This window comes from Onychomys torridus, chromosome 3 (genome assembly GCF_903995425.1).
Source record: "Onychomys torridus chromosome 3, mOncTor1.1, whole genome shotgun sequence".
Classification (NCBI taxonomy): domain Eukaryota; kingdom Metazoa; phylum Chordata; class Mammalia; order Rodentia; family Cricetidae; genus Onychomys; species Onychomys torridus.
The window spans coordinates 105,741,234-105,755,608 of record NC_050445.1 but is presented as its reverse complement, the minus strand read 5'-3'; the positions used below and the strand labels follow the sequence as shown (position 1 = coordinate 105,755,608).

Sequence of the window (14,375 nt, the reverse complement as noted above, 5' to 3'; positions counted from 1 at the left end):
TGACATTACTTAAAGAAAAGTGTTTACTCTCGAAATAAAAATTGAATCACAAGAGCTACTGTTTTTGAGTTACAGAAAATTCTTGCATTTATAAAACAAACTGATGGAATAGAAATCAGAGTGGTGGGGCTGGAGGAGATGTCTAAATAGGTAAGAGTGCTTTCTTCAGAATCATAAGGACCTAAGTTAGGATCCTAGCACCCACATAAAAAGTCAGGAATGGCCACAAGTGTCTGTAATGCCATGCTGGGAGCTTTGGGGCAGAGACAAAATTTCTGGGGCTTGCTGGGCAGCTAGCCTAGTTTTCAAAGGGGGTAGAAGGCAAGCTTCAATTTCAGTAAGAGACCCTTTCCCAGGGAATGAGGAGAGTGATAGAGGACAGCATAGAAATCTGTAATTTGTTTGATTTCTGTAAGTGAAACTGTAGATAAAGCAGAGCAGGAGGATCTTGAGTCCAGCTTGCCTGCATAGTGATATTCTGCCTCAAAAAACAACCAAAAGATGTTTGGTTCTCTGGTGCAATGGAGCAGTAGGTGTCTTAGCAGACCAAACCCAGGCCTGAGCTCTTGGCATGGTTTTTGCATCCATTACTGGATCTCAGGGTTACACTGCCTTCCAAGAAGTGGAAATCTCCTGTCTATAGTGTCAGATTTTAAGGTCTCATACTCGCTTGCCTATTTTCTTGCTCACTGATTTTACTCCTACTTAATTGTCACCTACATAGTTTTCCAAACATAGGATAGCAAACAAAGAAGAAACATTGGGAAATTAGAACTGTCTCCTGGTGCTTAATGAAAATCTGTGTGGGTTGCCTTTTATATTTATTGGACCAAGCTACCTCAGAGTGTTATTTTATTGAGAATTGGTTTTACTTTGTCACCTGTCCTCAACCATACTTAATTTAAATGAGACAAATGTGAATGTGAAAATAATGTCCTGTAGCTTTAAATCCAACCAGTTGGAAGCTTTTGTCTTTTATAAAAGATGCTCACAACTGGAGCAGAGAGGCTGATACTGTCTTTGCTTGCAGAGTCAAACTGTTCATTTGCATTTAGAAGCCCTAGCAAACTCCTCTAGAGCGTGCGCGCGCGAGCGCGCACGCACACACACACCACCACCACCACCACCACCACCACCACCACGCCACGCCACGCCACACCACACCACACACGGGGGGCGGGGGGAGTTAGGCTGAAGCTTTCTGTTTATTCAGCACAGCCCCAGATGCCCAGATGTAAGGCTACTGAGTTGACGCAGGAGACAGAACTGAACTGTGCATAGACCGAGGTAGGCACTGCACTGCAGAGCTTCGGCTCTGTGGGATGTTGATGTGGTGCAGCTGTGCCTGCCTGTTGTATGCAAGCCGCTTCTCTGAAATTGAAAGTGAGAAGCCCAGGATCGCCTAGAAGCTTCACTGTGCCCAGCCCTTTCTTTGGTGGAGGATGTGTTCCCAGTGGTAACTGCCCTCATTTACAGTGTACGAGAGTGACAGAATCTGCCACTGCTCCTCTGCAGTTTGGAAGCCGGAACAAATGGAAAGCGCTTATGGCCAAGAGAGGTTATGATTTGTTTGCACAATCTGAGCTTGCTCTGGTGTTCGCAAATGAAGGATGGGCTTTGTGGCAAGCAAAATCAGCAGACTGCCTGACAGGGGTTTTTGGTAAGATAAATGTATTATGATGAGGGGTTTTCCTTGTTTGTTGTTGTTGTTGTTGTTTTCTGTATCAGCTACATCGAATTGCATCTTAGCAGTATCCATTCTGCAGAATCATGTTGGTGGAAAAGAATGAGCAAGAGAGCCAGAAAAGATTTTTTTTGCTGCTTATTCAGGTTGTGACCTTCAGATATAATCATCAGGTTTTTCTCAGATACCCATGAGCAGTTAGGAACTAGACATTTCTAGATCATAGGGTTTTCATTCACAATTAGGTCTTTTTCTTCTTTCTTTTTTTAAATGTCTTTGGATAGTTGTAATTACCTTATTGTTTTCTAGGATTTTCCTAAAGCCTGCAGTGGAGAAGGGAAAATAAAACTTGCATCCTGTTACTGGGCCATTGCCCCTGGAGCAGTAGTAGGCTGAGAGCATGAGTATGGATGTGGGGGAAGGCAAGATGTGTAGTCTGCTGTTTGCATGCTGTGTGTTGGTAGAGGTCTGTCTTGGGCTCATTGTCTTGCTGTTCAGTATCCAATGGTGGTTTGAGCTGCATCTCTTTGCCCTCTATTATAATTGAATTTCCTTTTATGTTTGCTTTTGTACCTTTTTCTTTGCCAGACCCAATTCTGTCATGCAGCCTTTTTCCTGTTACTGGTAATACATAGTAGCCTTTATTAGAGAAAAGACAAATGTAGAAAGTAGCCCTGGAACACAAGATCCAGGGCTTATCCAGCCCCAGCACCTCAGGAAAAAGATGGAACAATCCTGAAGTAATTTTGGCCCCTAAAACAAGATAATTGACATTTTCTCTTTAAGGTATAGGTTTTTACTTTAGCAAATTTAAGCATCTTCATTTTAAAATCTTAAAATGGATGTTTATTTCATGTTAAAGAAATGGATCTTCATAGAGAGTTTCCAGGACAGCCATGAATAAATGAATAGGGAGACCCTGTCTCAATTAAGAAAGAAAGGAAGAAAGAAATGGATTGCGTTGGGTCCATGAAGTCCTGCCAGAATTACTTGGCTCTAGTCCATTCTGAGTTGGATCCTATTACATGTTCTGAGGATCAAGGTTTCCTTTTCTTCACTGTAATTTGGCCATGTATTGTTAGGAGGTCTGTGACTTGTTTCATTGGCCAAGCTCAGATCTTGTCCTTGGACCCCTCCTCTCAACAGCAGGCACAGCCAAGTTTCCTAGCAGCTTAGAGTGGGCACAGAAGCTGTCCATTGACACCTGCCTTTCTGCTGACTCACTGGTTATGTAAGCCTCGAATACAGCCATCCGTATACTGCTCTAGGTTGGGAAATGGAGGCTGCCTGATTTCCTTGCATCCTTGGGCTCTTCCCTCAAGCCTTTTTGGTTAACATGGTCATCGGGTTTTACTGCATTGAAAAGATAAATCCTTTTTCTCCTTTTGAATTGCTGTATTCTTAAACTCTTTGTATCTCTTCTTGATGAAATTCCCATCTGTTCTCTTGGCACTTGAAGCCTTCAGAAATAGTGATTTCTCTCACTTCTTGCCTAGTTAAAGTAAGGACTTCCTTTTCTGTCTTTGAGAGCTCAGTTTGAATGTTCCATTATAGGAGCCTCTCTGAACTTTCCATGTGAAGTAAGGTCCCCTCCTTCTGCTACCCCTTTCCTCGAAGTACCCTGTTCTTTTCTTCATGGTGGTTTCCATAGTCGACATAGTTGGTTACTGGTTTCTGTGTTTCTGTCACTTGCCACTCAATCGTGAGTCTCATGAAGGCAGAAAGATTTCATTCATTGGTAAATACCCAGCAAAATCACTCACTAGAGCTTACAGAAAGGACTAGCAGTCAGTAACACACACACACACACACACACACACACACACACACACACACACACACACACCAGGGAAAAGATGAATTCAGGGTGTGGAGAAAAACCCATGTGATGAAGGTAAAAAGTGATAGAATATACAGGTGAGGCTTGGAGAGATGGGGACCTAACCTAAGAGATGAGACTGCAGAGGCCACATTCAAATTCTTGGTGTTTGGAGGGCTGGGCTGGGGAATGTTTGAGAGTTGTTGGTTTGGGTACTGGAGCTTCATGAATGTTTAGGCAAATACTGCACCATCTAGGTATACTGCAGCCCAAAATTCTTGCTCTTTATTTTAAAAACTGGAGGGCTGCTAAGTGAATGTAAGCATCCACTAGATTTGGACTTTTTCTTTCCTCACCCCCCCCTCCTTTTCTTCCCCCTTCAACTCCACAGAGAACCTAAGTGAATACAAGCAGATCTTCTGTCCAGAAGAGGGGCATTGAGAATTTGTCCTGAGATGGCAGCCGATGCCGGCCATAGGGATAGCTGCAGAGCATTATGCACTCTGGTGGAAATTTGAAGTGAAGTTGATGGGACTTGGTTTTGGGTTGGGTATAGTGAGAAGTAGATGATGTCAGAGGGGCTGCTGGGCTGTGGTGCACTTTGCTTTTTGGCTTGTTTAATTTGTGGACAGTAATTACTGTCCCTGAGGTAAGGAGATGAAGACTTGAAGAGAATTCTGATAGGGTTGTGATACACTCTGAGTATTCGTTCCAGAGATGAGACTGTTGCTATTGGGAAGCCTTCAGTGATGATCTGGGGATCCAATCTAGGACAGTAGTTTCAACCTGTTTGTTGAAGCTTGTCTCCTCCCTTAGCCTTTCCTGTGTCATGTTGTTACAGCCTCAGGTTACTCTGTCATCCTAAGGTTCACTTCAGTGCCAATCTTTATTCTGAGCTGTCAGCCTGAAAGGTCTTTCCTCATCCTTTCTGTCAAAGACTTACCTGAGGTTCATTTCATTGTCATCCCGAAGAAACTTTCTGTCTCCTTTCCCTTACTTACTGTGTTTGTTAGTTTTTGAGACAATCTGTTTAAGCTCAGTCCACTTGCTTCAGCTTCCCAAGTGCTGGTGCTGCAGGCCTGCATTGCCACACCCAGCAACCCGGCACCTTCAGGGAGCCTCGTGGCCAAATCCAATATGTTGTTTTCACTGGATCTTCCTTTCAATTGGCAGTTAGGTTTCATTGATTAGAGCATGTGTTCTTGGAGAGAAGAGATTCTACCTTTATTGAGTGGTTTTTATATTTGAAAAAAGCAAAGAATATTTATAAAATTCGTTGACTAGTGGAAGGAAGGCTCACGGGGCATGGTTGTGGGTGTTACTATCCCACATCTATAGTATCACAGCACCATGATGTGCCTCTGCTTCCCTCCTCTCGAGGTTTATTGAAACTGTCCCACACTCTTACTTAACAGAAACAGTTCAGAAAGAATACAGAATGTCTTTAAGAGTTTTTTTGTTTTTGTTTTTGTTTGGTTGTTTTTTTTGTTTGTTTGTTTGTTTTGTTTTTGTTTGTTTTTTAGCTGAGGACCAAACCCAGGGCCTTTCGCTTGCTAGGCAAACACTCTACCACTGAGCTAAATCCCCAACCCTAAGAGTTTTACAAACAACTGAATTTGTCCTTTTTATCATTTCCTTTTACTTTATTTGTAATTTGTGAGAAAAATTAAGGTATTGCTACTGATTACCATTTGTGAAATGATTGATCGAGACAGGATAGGACCACCATCCATATTAGCTGGTCTTGTTCCCTGGGTTTCCTCTTTTTCTTCTCCTATCTTTAGAGTAATTCCAGAATCTGTACAGTATTTTTCAGTGTGGTTATTATTGGCATTTAAGATGAAGTAATTTGCCAGGTGGTGGTGACACACTTCTTTAATCTCAGCACTCAGGGGGCAGAGCCAGGTGGATCTCTAAGTTCTAGGCCAGCCTGGTCTGGAGAGTGAGTTCCAGGACAGCTAAGACAACACAGAGAAACCCTGTCTTGGGGGGAAAAAAAAAGTAACTTGATGTGATGGGCCTGGTGGTATACACTTCCATTCCCAACATTTGTGAGGCAGAGACAAGAAATATGTTTCAAGTTATGTTTCAAGTTTGAGGCCAACCTCTGTGACTGTTGTGTGACTTTTCCTGGGGAAATATGTGTAATGTCTATTCACCCCAGGTATAACACCAACAACAGACCAAAGAAACTACTTAACCCACACTTACCTTAGTAAGCCAGTAGTTTGTGTTACTTAGAAAAGTGTGGGTGATGTAAAGGCAGCTCCATCCCTGGAGCATAAGCCCATTTGGTAGGCAATTTCCAGGAGAGTCCTCTCCCCAATGATTATTACTGCTTCTATAATCTGTAATCTTGGGGAGAACATTGAATTAGATGACTTTGCTAGTTTCTTGGGCCTTCTAAATTTCCTTAGCTTCCCAAGTCTTAAAAAAAAATATTATTCCTGAAGGAGGGTTTCAGTTGGAGGAAATAGCTACACAGTGAGTTCTAGAGCAGCCTGTGCTACAGAATGAGACCCTGCCCACTCTTCCCCACTCCAAAAAAGAAAACTAAATGGGGGGGGGGGGGGCAGATGTGGTAACTCACTATAATTTCAACACTGGGATGCAAAGGTAAGAGGACCACCAAAATTTCAAGGCCTGCCTGGGCAAAGAATAGAAATTCTGGCTCAAAAGCAGCAGGAAAGGAGGAGGAAAGAAAGAGAGGGAGGTTTGGCATAGAGTGAATTTGAATGAGAAGTATCAACTCTACAGTGCAGAAAGAATGCCTGTGTCTGTTTCCTAAAGGGTCTCTATAAGTCAGGGTGGGGGGATGGTGTTTATGTCCTTCACTCTTTCAGTCAATACAGCAGCCCCACACTAACTGGAAAGATGCAGAAGCAGAGTCCTGATGATAGAACCTTCCCATTTCAGATTGCTTCACAAAGACTTAAAAGCATTCAGCTCAATTTTTCACAAGTCTGAATAGATTTCCTTGTTATCTTAATTGATATCAGAATGCCTTACCCAGGATCTTCTGATACCTCAATGTTAGTGATTTCTTATACCTGTTCAAGGAATGGCAGGTAACCTCCATTTTAAATCTCCAAAATGCCTGTGTGACTTCATGAGACCCCATCTAAAAATCTATGAAAAGGACTACAGCTCCTTCAGTGGTAGACCACTTTGCTTAGCATGTGCAAGGTCCTGAGTTAGAGCTCCTGCACCAAATAAGTTAGATGATATGCTTTATGCTACTGTTTGAAGAAAATGGTGTGTTCTTTGCTATTTGAGAGAGATGAAAGAAGAGGAGAGGAGAAAGGGGTTTATACCATCATCTTGAAGGAAGAGTATGCTTACCTGCTACAGATTTTGATCTGTCAGAACAACAGAGGCTCTCCTTATTGAGAGCAAGTCAGCTCTTCTTACTGAGAGCCAGTCAGCTCTCAACAAGGAAATAACAAGCTAGAGACAGAATCAGGAAGTCGGCAATGAGTTCTTGAGTACTTACTTAGTGCAGTGCATAGTTACTGGTTTTTAGAGCAACAAAAGTGGTACACTGGTAATCGTAGCATGTAGAAGGCTAACACAGGAGGAATGCCATGAGCATATGACCAGTCTAGGTTAATAGAAGTAAACAAAGCACAGAATCCTAACCTCTGAACTGTACATTTCGAACTGATGATCGAAAAATTCATAGAAATATTGAAGTCCCTAATGTACAAGGGTAAAGAAGTATAAATAGAAAACTGAAGTCAGGCACTGGAAAGACAGCTCAGCAGCTGGGGCGCCTACTGCTCTCCCAAAGGACCGAGTTCAGTTCCCAGCACCCATGTCAGGCAGCTCACAAACACCTATAAATCTCGTTCCAGGGGATCTGACACTTCTTTCTGGCCTCTTCAAGCACCTGCACACACATGACATATACACGCATAGACACACACAAGAATGAAAATAAATCCTGAAAAAAGAAAGAAAATGAAGTCGGGATACAGAAGAGCAAGTATGTAATAGAAATGAAGGCTGCAGCTTCCCTAGGGTGATCAGTACAGTGGCTGCTGTTCAGACGTGCAGGAATAAAACTTGGAAGTGACAGCAGGGATACGGTAGGCTCTCTGTGTGTTTTCGAATGAGGTCTACTCCAGTTCTAGTGGGCCTGAGTTCTCTATATAGACAGACTGCCTTTGGACTCTCAGGGACCCTCCTGTGTCTCCCTCCCTAGTGGTGTCCTCCCTAATGCTAGGATCGCAGGTTGACATGAGTTCACATTAGGAACTCACCCATATAGCATCCTAGGGCTGCTGCTTCCAGCTCATCACACAGGACTGATTGCCTGCTAACATGAAACTCACCTGCCATCAGCACTGCCAGGTCTACTTCATGGCCTACTTTTAGGGCTTAAGGAAGCTATAACTGTCTGGCCAGAACATTTATTCTTGTTTTAAGAAAACTTTACAGAAGCTGGTCTACAGAAGGAGTTTCAGGACAACCAATGTTACACAGAGAAACCCTATCTCCAAAAAAAAAAAAAAAAAAAAAGAGGGAAAAAGAAAACTTCACAGTATTCTCCACCCCCAATGTGTAGGACCTATGCTAGGCATTGGAAATAATACCAAAAAAGTATATAATCCCAGTAGTGACTGTAGAAGCAAATAAGACTGTGTTATCTGAGGACTGTGGTGAGGTGGCTCAGTGGGCACTTGCCACCAAACCTGACAACTGAACTCAGGTTCAGTCCCCCAGGATATACATGGCAGGAGAGAACTGACTCTCAAAAGCTACCTTCTGACCTCCACATGTATACCATGGTATCTTCACCAAAAAAAAGTTTTAAAATTTTAAGAATATGTTGGCTTTATAGGGGTGTTGTTTTTATAGCTATTCCCTCTGGGCTGGGAAGGAAATTAACAGGCCATTTACTTAAGAAAATTTGATAGGACTGCAGAGATGGATCAGTGGCTAAGAGATTATACTACCCAGCAAGTCTGCCTTAATCCCTACTACCATTACCCGTGAATATGTAAATTAAACCACATACTTTCTGGTTCAAAAGCAAAGCCATCTGTCTGTGACATAAAATGTTAGCAGAACTGTGAAACTTAATCTGCAGGTGCCCAGCATTAGCTCCAACAGAGAGCAGCTCAATCTATCCTGTAAAAGCTTGCCTAGGGGGAGGGCGATGATGGAGAGATGGCTCAGTGGTTAAGAGCAATAAATGCTCTTCAAGAGGACCAGGGTTCAATTCCCAGCACCCACATGGCAGCTCACAACTGTCTGTGACTCAAGTTCCAGAGGACCCAACACCCATGGCCAAACACTAGTGCACATAAAATAAAAATAAATTAATTTTAAAAAAAGAAAAAGAAAGAAAAGAAAACTTGTCCTGGAAAAGAGCAGGGAAAACCCTACTCCTAACAAAGCTGTGTGTGTGTCAGGTGTATTGCAAAGACTTCCTACTTCCGTCTGCTTTTGCCTTTTTCTTCTTTCCTGAGGAAGGTGATGTGTATTGTTTAGTGTGTAGAATATGAAATTTCCACAAAGAGCTAATATTCTGTAAGTCAGATAGAAGTTTTACTGAAGATAGTGATTTGAGACTGGGGATGGAGTGATGGATCTGCTGGCCAGGAAGGATGGTAAGAGAAAGTTCCCTCCTTAAGTCTGTTGTTATCTATAGGCAGAGCTGCAGCACTTAGGGCAGTCTTCACAGTGGGCTTGGATCATGCAACCTTCTGTCAAATAAACATTCTAATAAGCCAAGCATAGGAGACTAGCTTATAAAGACAAAAGGAACTGCAATAGAGCTTAGCAGGTAAAGGCACTTGCCGCTAAGCCTAAGGACTTGAGTTCAATCCCCAGTATCCTCATGGTAACAGAAAAGAACCAACTCCCACAAGCTGTTCTCAGATCTCCACACATGTTCATGCTATACACATATACACATTCTCTGAGAGGATGGATGGATAAACACAATGTAAGTAGAAATAAGTAAATAAATGTAACTTAAAAATAAAAACTTAGAGCACTTACTGTTCTTACAGAGGATGAATGTGGTTCCCAGCATCTATCTTAGGCAACTCAACAATCAGTTGTAACTCTAGCTCCAGATCTGATACTTCTTTTGGACTCTACAGGCACCTGTACTCACACCACACACATCTATATATAATATAAAAGTAAAAAATATTTTTTTAATCTGTAAAGACAGAAAAAAATAAAGAAAGCCAAAACAAAAACATTAATTGAGGGTAGGGAGCACAGTATGTGTTGAGGTAGTATTTTACCACATAGCCCTAACTGGTATGGAACTATCTACATAGACCAGGCCAGCCTTGAATTTGCAACAGTCCTTCTGTCTGAGTCCCAAGTCCTGAGATTTTAGATGTGTATCACCATACCCAGCTTAAATTGGTCCTCTCAAAGTTATTTTCTAGCAAGGAACAAAAACACAGAACAGTAGGAAAAAACTGGTCAATATTGGATGCTTAGAGATTACTTTTTTATTTTTGGTGTATGTATATGTGTGTATGTGAGTGATTATGTGCACATGGGTGTGTAGGTGTGGGCTTGTGCAGAAATCAGAGGAGGTGATAGAGTTTCCTTTCATTCTCTGCTTTATTCCCTTGAGATAGGGTCTTTCACTGAACCTGGGGCCATCTAACAAGATAATCCTCCTATCTCTGCTCCCACCAATACTGGAGTTAAAAGTATTCATGCAACCATGCCCAGTTTTTTACATGGGTGCTGGGATCTAAACTCAGCTTTTTGTGCTTGTGCAGTAAGTAGACCCCCACCCCCACCCCTACCCCCGGCCCCAGATTACCGTTTTATGAAAGGGGTAAAGCACAGGGAACTTCATTAGCTAATTGAAACTGGCCTATTTGAGACTTTGCCTGTCATATAATTGTGATGAAAGATCAGATAATAACTTGGGTTTGGTTTGGTGATAAGACCTTTACTCTAAAAATGATAACATTTGCCAGGCACCCTCGTACAACTTTAACCCTAGCACTTGTTAGGCAAGAGGCAGGTAGATCTCTCTGTGAGTTCCAGGTCATCCAGGTCTGCATAGTAGGGTGAGAGAGGAAAGGGTTGACGTTTGTTTGTTTGTTTGTTTGTTTGTTTGTTTGTTTTCGAGGCAGGGTTTCTCCGTGTAGCTTTGTGCCTTTCCTGAATCTCGCTCTGTAGACCAGGCTGGCCTCGAACTCAACAGATATCTGCCTGGCTCTGCCTCCCGAGTGCTGGGATTAAAGGTGTGTGCCACCACCGCCTTGCAGGTGACATTTTTAACCTGGTCATATTAGGGTCTAGTCTAGGAACTTAGTCCAAAACAATAATCATATGTCATACATAATTGAATCTAACACTCCCTTGGCGAGTGGTCTTGGGAATCAAGTCCCAGGACCTTTCTTGGGCCAGGTAAGCACTCTAGCATTTGCTATACATACCTAGTTCCCAATTCAACATCTTTTCAAAACCCTCTTAGGAAAAAAACTGTGACCCCATTGCATGGGTGAGAAAACTTAGGCTCCAAGAGAACACATGTGCATCCCAGAGACACAGCTAGTGAATTTGGAAAGGTTACAGTGAACTCAAGTACTTTGCGTCATGTTATACAGTATTGTTATATGCTGTTGTGTCTCCCTCCCTCTGTCTCATTCCCTTGTGTGTTGTGTGTGTCACTCTGTCTGTCTCTTGGCTGTCCTGCCTAGGGTCTCCACATAGTCTTGCCTTGTAGCCTAGGCAGGCTTCCCACTTGTGACCTTCCTGCCTACCCAACTTGTACTAGTGTTTAGAATACCAATCTTTAATATATTTGCAAATGAAAACTGTAAGCAGTTAAATGCTTTGTCAGATACTGTTCCCTAAGTGACTTCCCTCTGTCCCTCATGAATCTTTTCACATTTTCTTTGAGTTATTTTCTGGCCAATTAACTCCATACCAGCTGGTAACTTCAGTCTAGCTTTCTCAATAGAGAGAAACAAACACAGAGAGCAGTGTGACCTGCAGCCGCTGCAAAGGAGCCAGTTTACAATGACAACTCTGAGCAGCAGAGAAGGACATTAGCAAGCAGGTGGTATACGCTGCTTCTTCATGCCTGCTGGCAGCTGGCTGGGGGAGGTGCTTTTCTGTCATTGTTTATAAATTGATAATAATGGTTTTACTGTGAGAATTGGAAGGTTATCTGGCCACAGACTAGGCTACAAGGCCAGCTTTCAAAGTGTGACCTTCACTGTTGAGTTGAATTTTATTACCTTTGTTCTGGATTCCGTGTAGCCTTTGCTTATCTGTGTCTTAGAAGCAAGAAGTATGATCTGGACTCTGTTAAGATGAGATCCTTAATAAGAATGACTCACATGCTATTGCAGTAATGGCCAATGCCAACAGCCTGCTCTGAACCAGGTGCTGCTGCAGCACTCTGACACTCAGGACTCACTTCATCCTTAAAGCACTCTCCTGACTGTGCACTGGAGTTCCTCTCCTTTACAGTGATATGCCCAGTCTGTACTTCCCCCAGGGTTCCAGAGGGACCATCGTCAATCAGTTTGTTACCACAAAACCTTGCTCTTTTGTGTACACCTTTTAAGACATTCTGAGGCATTCACAGGAAGTTTAGGCAGAAGTGTAAGTTTGAGGTCAGTTTATGCTACTGCTATCAAAATGCTCTAGGGAAAAGGAGAAAGTCTTGGGCTGGTGATGTAGCTTAGTGGTTGAGTGATTGATACAGGGTTAGATCCTCTGTGACCCCCACTCCTGAGGGGGAGGGAGTATTTTAGTATCACCTTTGTAAACTTTTCCACATTTGGAACTGAGTTGTCTGGAATGAGTTAGGGATCCAGTTCTGTATGTTACCTATATCCAGCCTCGTGTACAGCAAAGGAACTGTCTTGGGGCCAGGTGCCCATGGTTAGAGCACAGACTTGCCCTTTAGGACTTGGTTCCTACTCTATTTCTGAGTTTCTCTCCTTTCAAAATGGGTACCTTTCAGAATTGGGAGGTGTTACTGGGTATTCCAGTAATTTCCAGTTTCCAGTGTCAGCTGTCCTCTTACAGGGATAGTGATGTCTCTGTGGGTACTCTTCATGGGAGGAGGACACACTGGCCACAGGTATGACAGGAATCAGATTAAAGAGCATATGTTTTATTTAGTTATTTTATAGAGATAGAATTCTAACCAAATTGTGGTCATTTATAAACATTTATATAGTGAAAATTATTGTGGTTTCTTTAAAAATGTTTGAACTTTGATTCTAGTCTCTTAACAGTATTTTTAAATTTTTTAGACTTATTTTTATTTTATGTGTATGAGTGTTTTACCTGTATGTGTATGCATATCCAGTGTAATGACAAATGGTTATGAGCCACTGTGTAAATGCTAGGAACTGAACCAAGGTCTACAGCAAGTGCTCTTAACTGTTGAGCCATCTCTCCCACCTTCTCTAACAGTATTTTCTCCAGTTTGATCAACTTCTTTTTTTTGTTTTGTGGTTGTTACACTCATGGGGGGGGGGGGGGTGACTTATACAAACATGCCACAGCGTATGTGGAAATCAGAACAACATTATGGGGTCAGTTCTCTCTTTCACCAAGTGGATCTCAGGACTAGAACTCGAGTTGTCAGCCTTGGCTGCAGTGTGTGCCATTACCCACTGAGCCATCTCCTTAACTCCCAGTATGATTAGTTTTGATCTCACAGATTCATAAACTTGAACATGGGGAAGCTTGCTTGAAGATTCTCCATATCTCTGTTCCATATATTCTGTGATAGAGTTTGTGCTTAATTATTGGACATAGATAAGCAGAATGGCATTATGCACTTTAGTTATAAGAGCCTAAATATCTTGGAGCACTGAAGCAGACTTTGGAGTTTTGGAGCTATTAAGGAAGCTCTTCACACTTTGTCCATTTGGGACTTGGGCTGCCTCTCCCTTCTCCGTCTCTAGCTACTGTGCTTCTCAAAGGTGACTCAGTGTGTGGAAGAAGTAATGCAGAAGGCATTGTACTAATCTCTGTCGAGGGTTTTGTCTCTTGCTGTGCTCAGAATGGGGAGCAGGGCTCTTCCACTGATCTGCATTCCTAGCCCCAACATTCAGTGTCATTGAAATAGGAAGACAAGAATCCTGGTTTGTTGTTGTTCTGTTTTGTTTTCTCCGTGTTAGGCATCACACCCAGGGCATAGTATTTGCTGGGCAAGTACTTCACCACTGAAGTGCACCTCTAGGGTGTGAGAACACTGTCCTCCTCCAGCCTCAGCTAATAACTGCTTGGACATGTAGGAGTTTAAGCTCTCAAGTCTAAGCATTTGCCCTTTCTTTCATTCCTTTTAGTGACACTCAACCATATGAAAAGATGGTGTGAGCTTTGTAGTTCTTTACCCAAGGTAAACTTTTTATTGGATAAAACACAAAATTTGGGCTCCAAAAGATCTAACCTTAGTCCTTGAATTGTTTAATCACTTACCTCTCAGTGCCCCTGTCTATGCACACTCACCGAGTAATCTTAACTCAGTAGCATTCAGCAGCACCTCCTCAGTCTAGCTTCTGCTTGTCTCCCACTGCAGCAAAATGTCCCAAGAATAGAGAATGATCTCATTACCCTGGGTGTGACTTATACAAACAAACACTGTAATAACAATTGGATGCTTTTATCTCAATAGCAACATATCCGTTCTTGCTAGCATTTTCAGGGGACCAATCTGCGAGTGTGGCTCAGACAATTTTCATAGGATTTCATTGAAAAGCTGACATGCTGTCTTACATAGATTTGCTTCTGAACAGAAGTATGCATAACAGTGTGAATTAATTCTGCTTTCAACCCATGAAGGGAACTTTGTTATTTAAAGAAGTATAAAGACTAGCCAAGAGGGCAGCAGGGCTTTTATAGGACAGGGGA

General features: G+C 42.4%; 1 protein-coding gene across 5 annotated transcripts in view; it reads left to right on the top strand.

The window, feature by feature from the left end:
* Window positions 1-14,375, top strand: part of Tmcc1 (transmembrane and coiled-coil domain family 1) — a 179,707-nt gene that overhangs the window by 141,545 nt on the left and 23,787 nt on the right. The window contains exon 1 of one of the 5 annotated variants that reach the window (XM_036180852.1): window positions 1,084-1,660. The exons of the other annotated variants lie outside the window; for them this stretch is intronic. The gene's annotated coding sequence lies outside the window, so the exon portion shown is untranslated. Of the gene's footprint in view, window positions 1-1,083; window positions 1,661-14,375 lie in introns of those variants that run through there. 5 annotated transcript variants of the gene reach the window in all.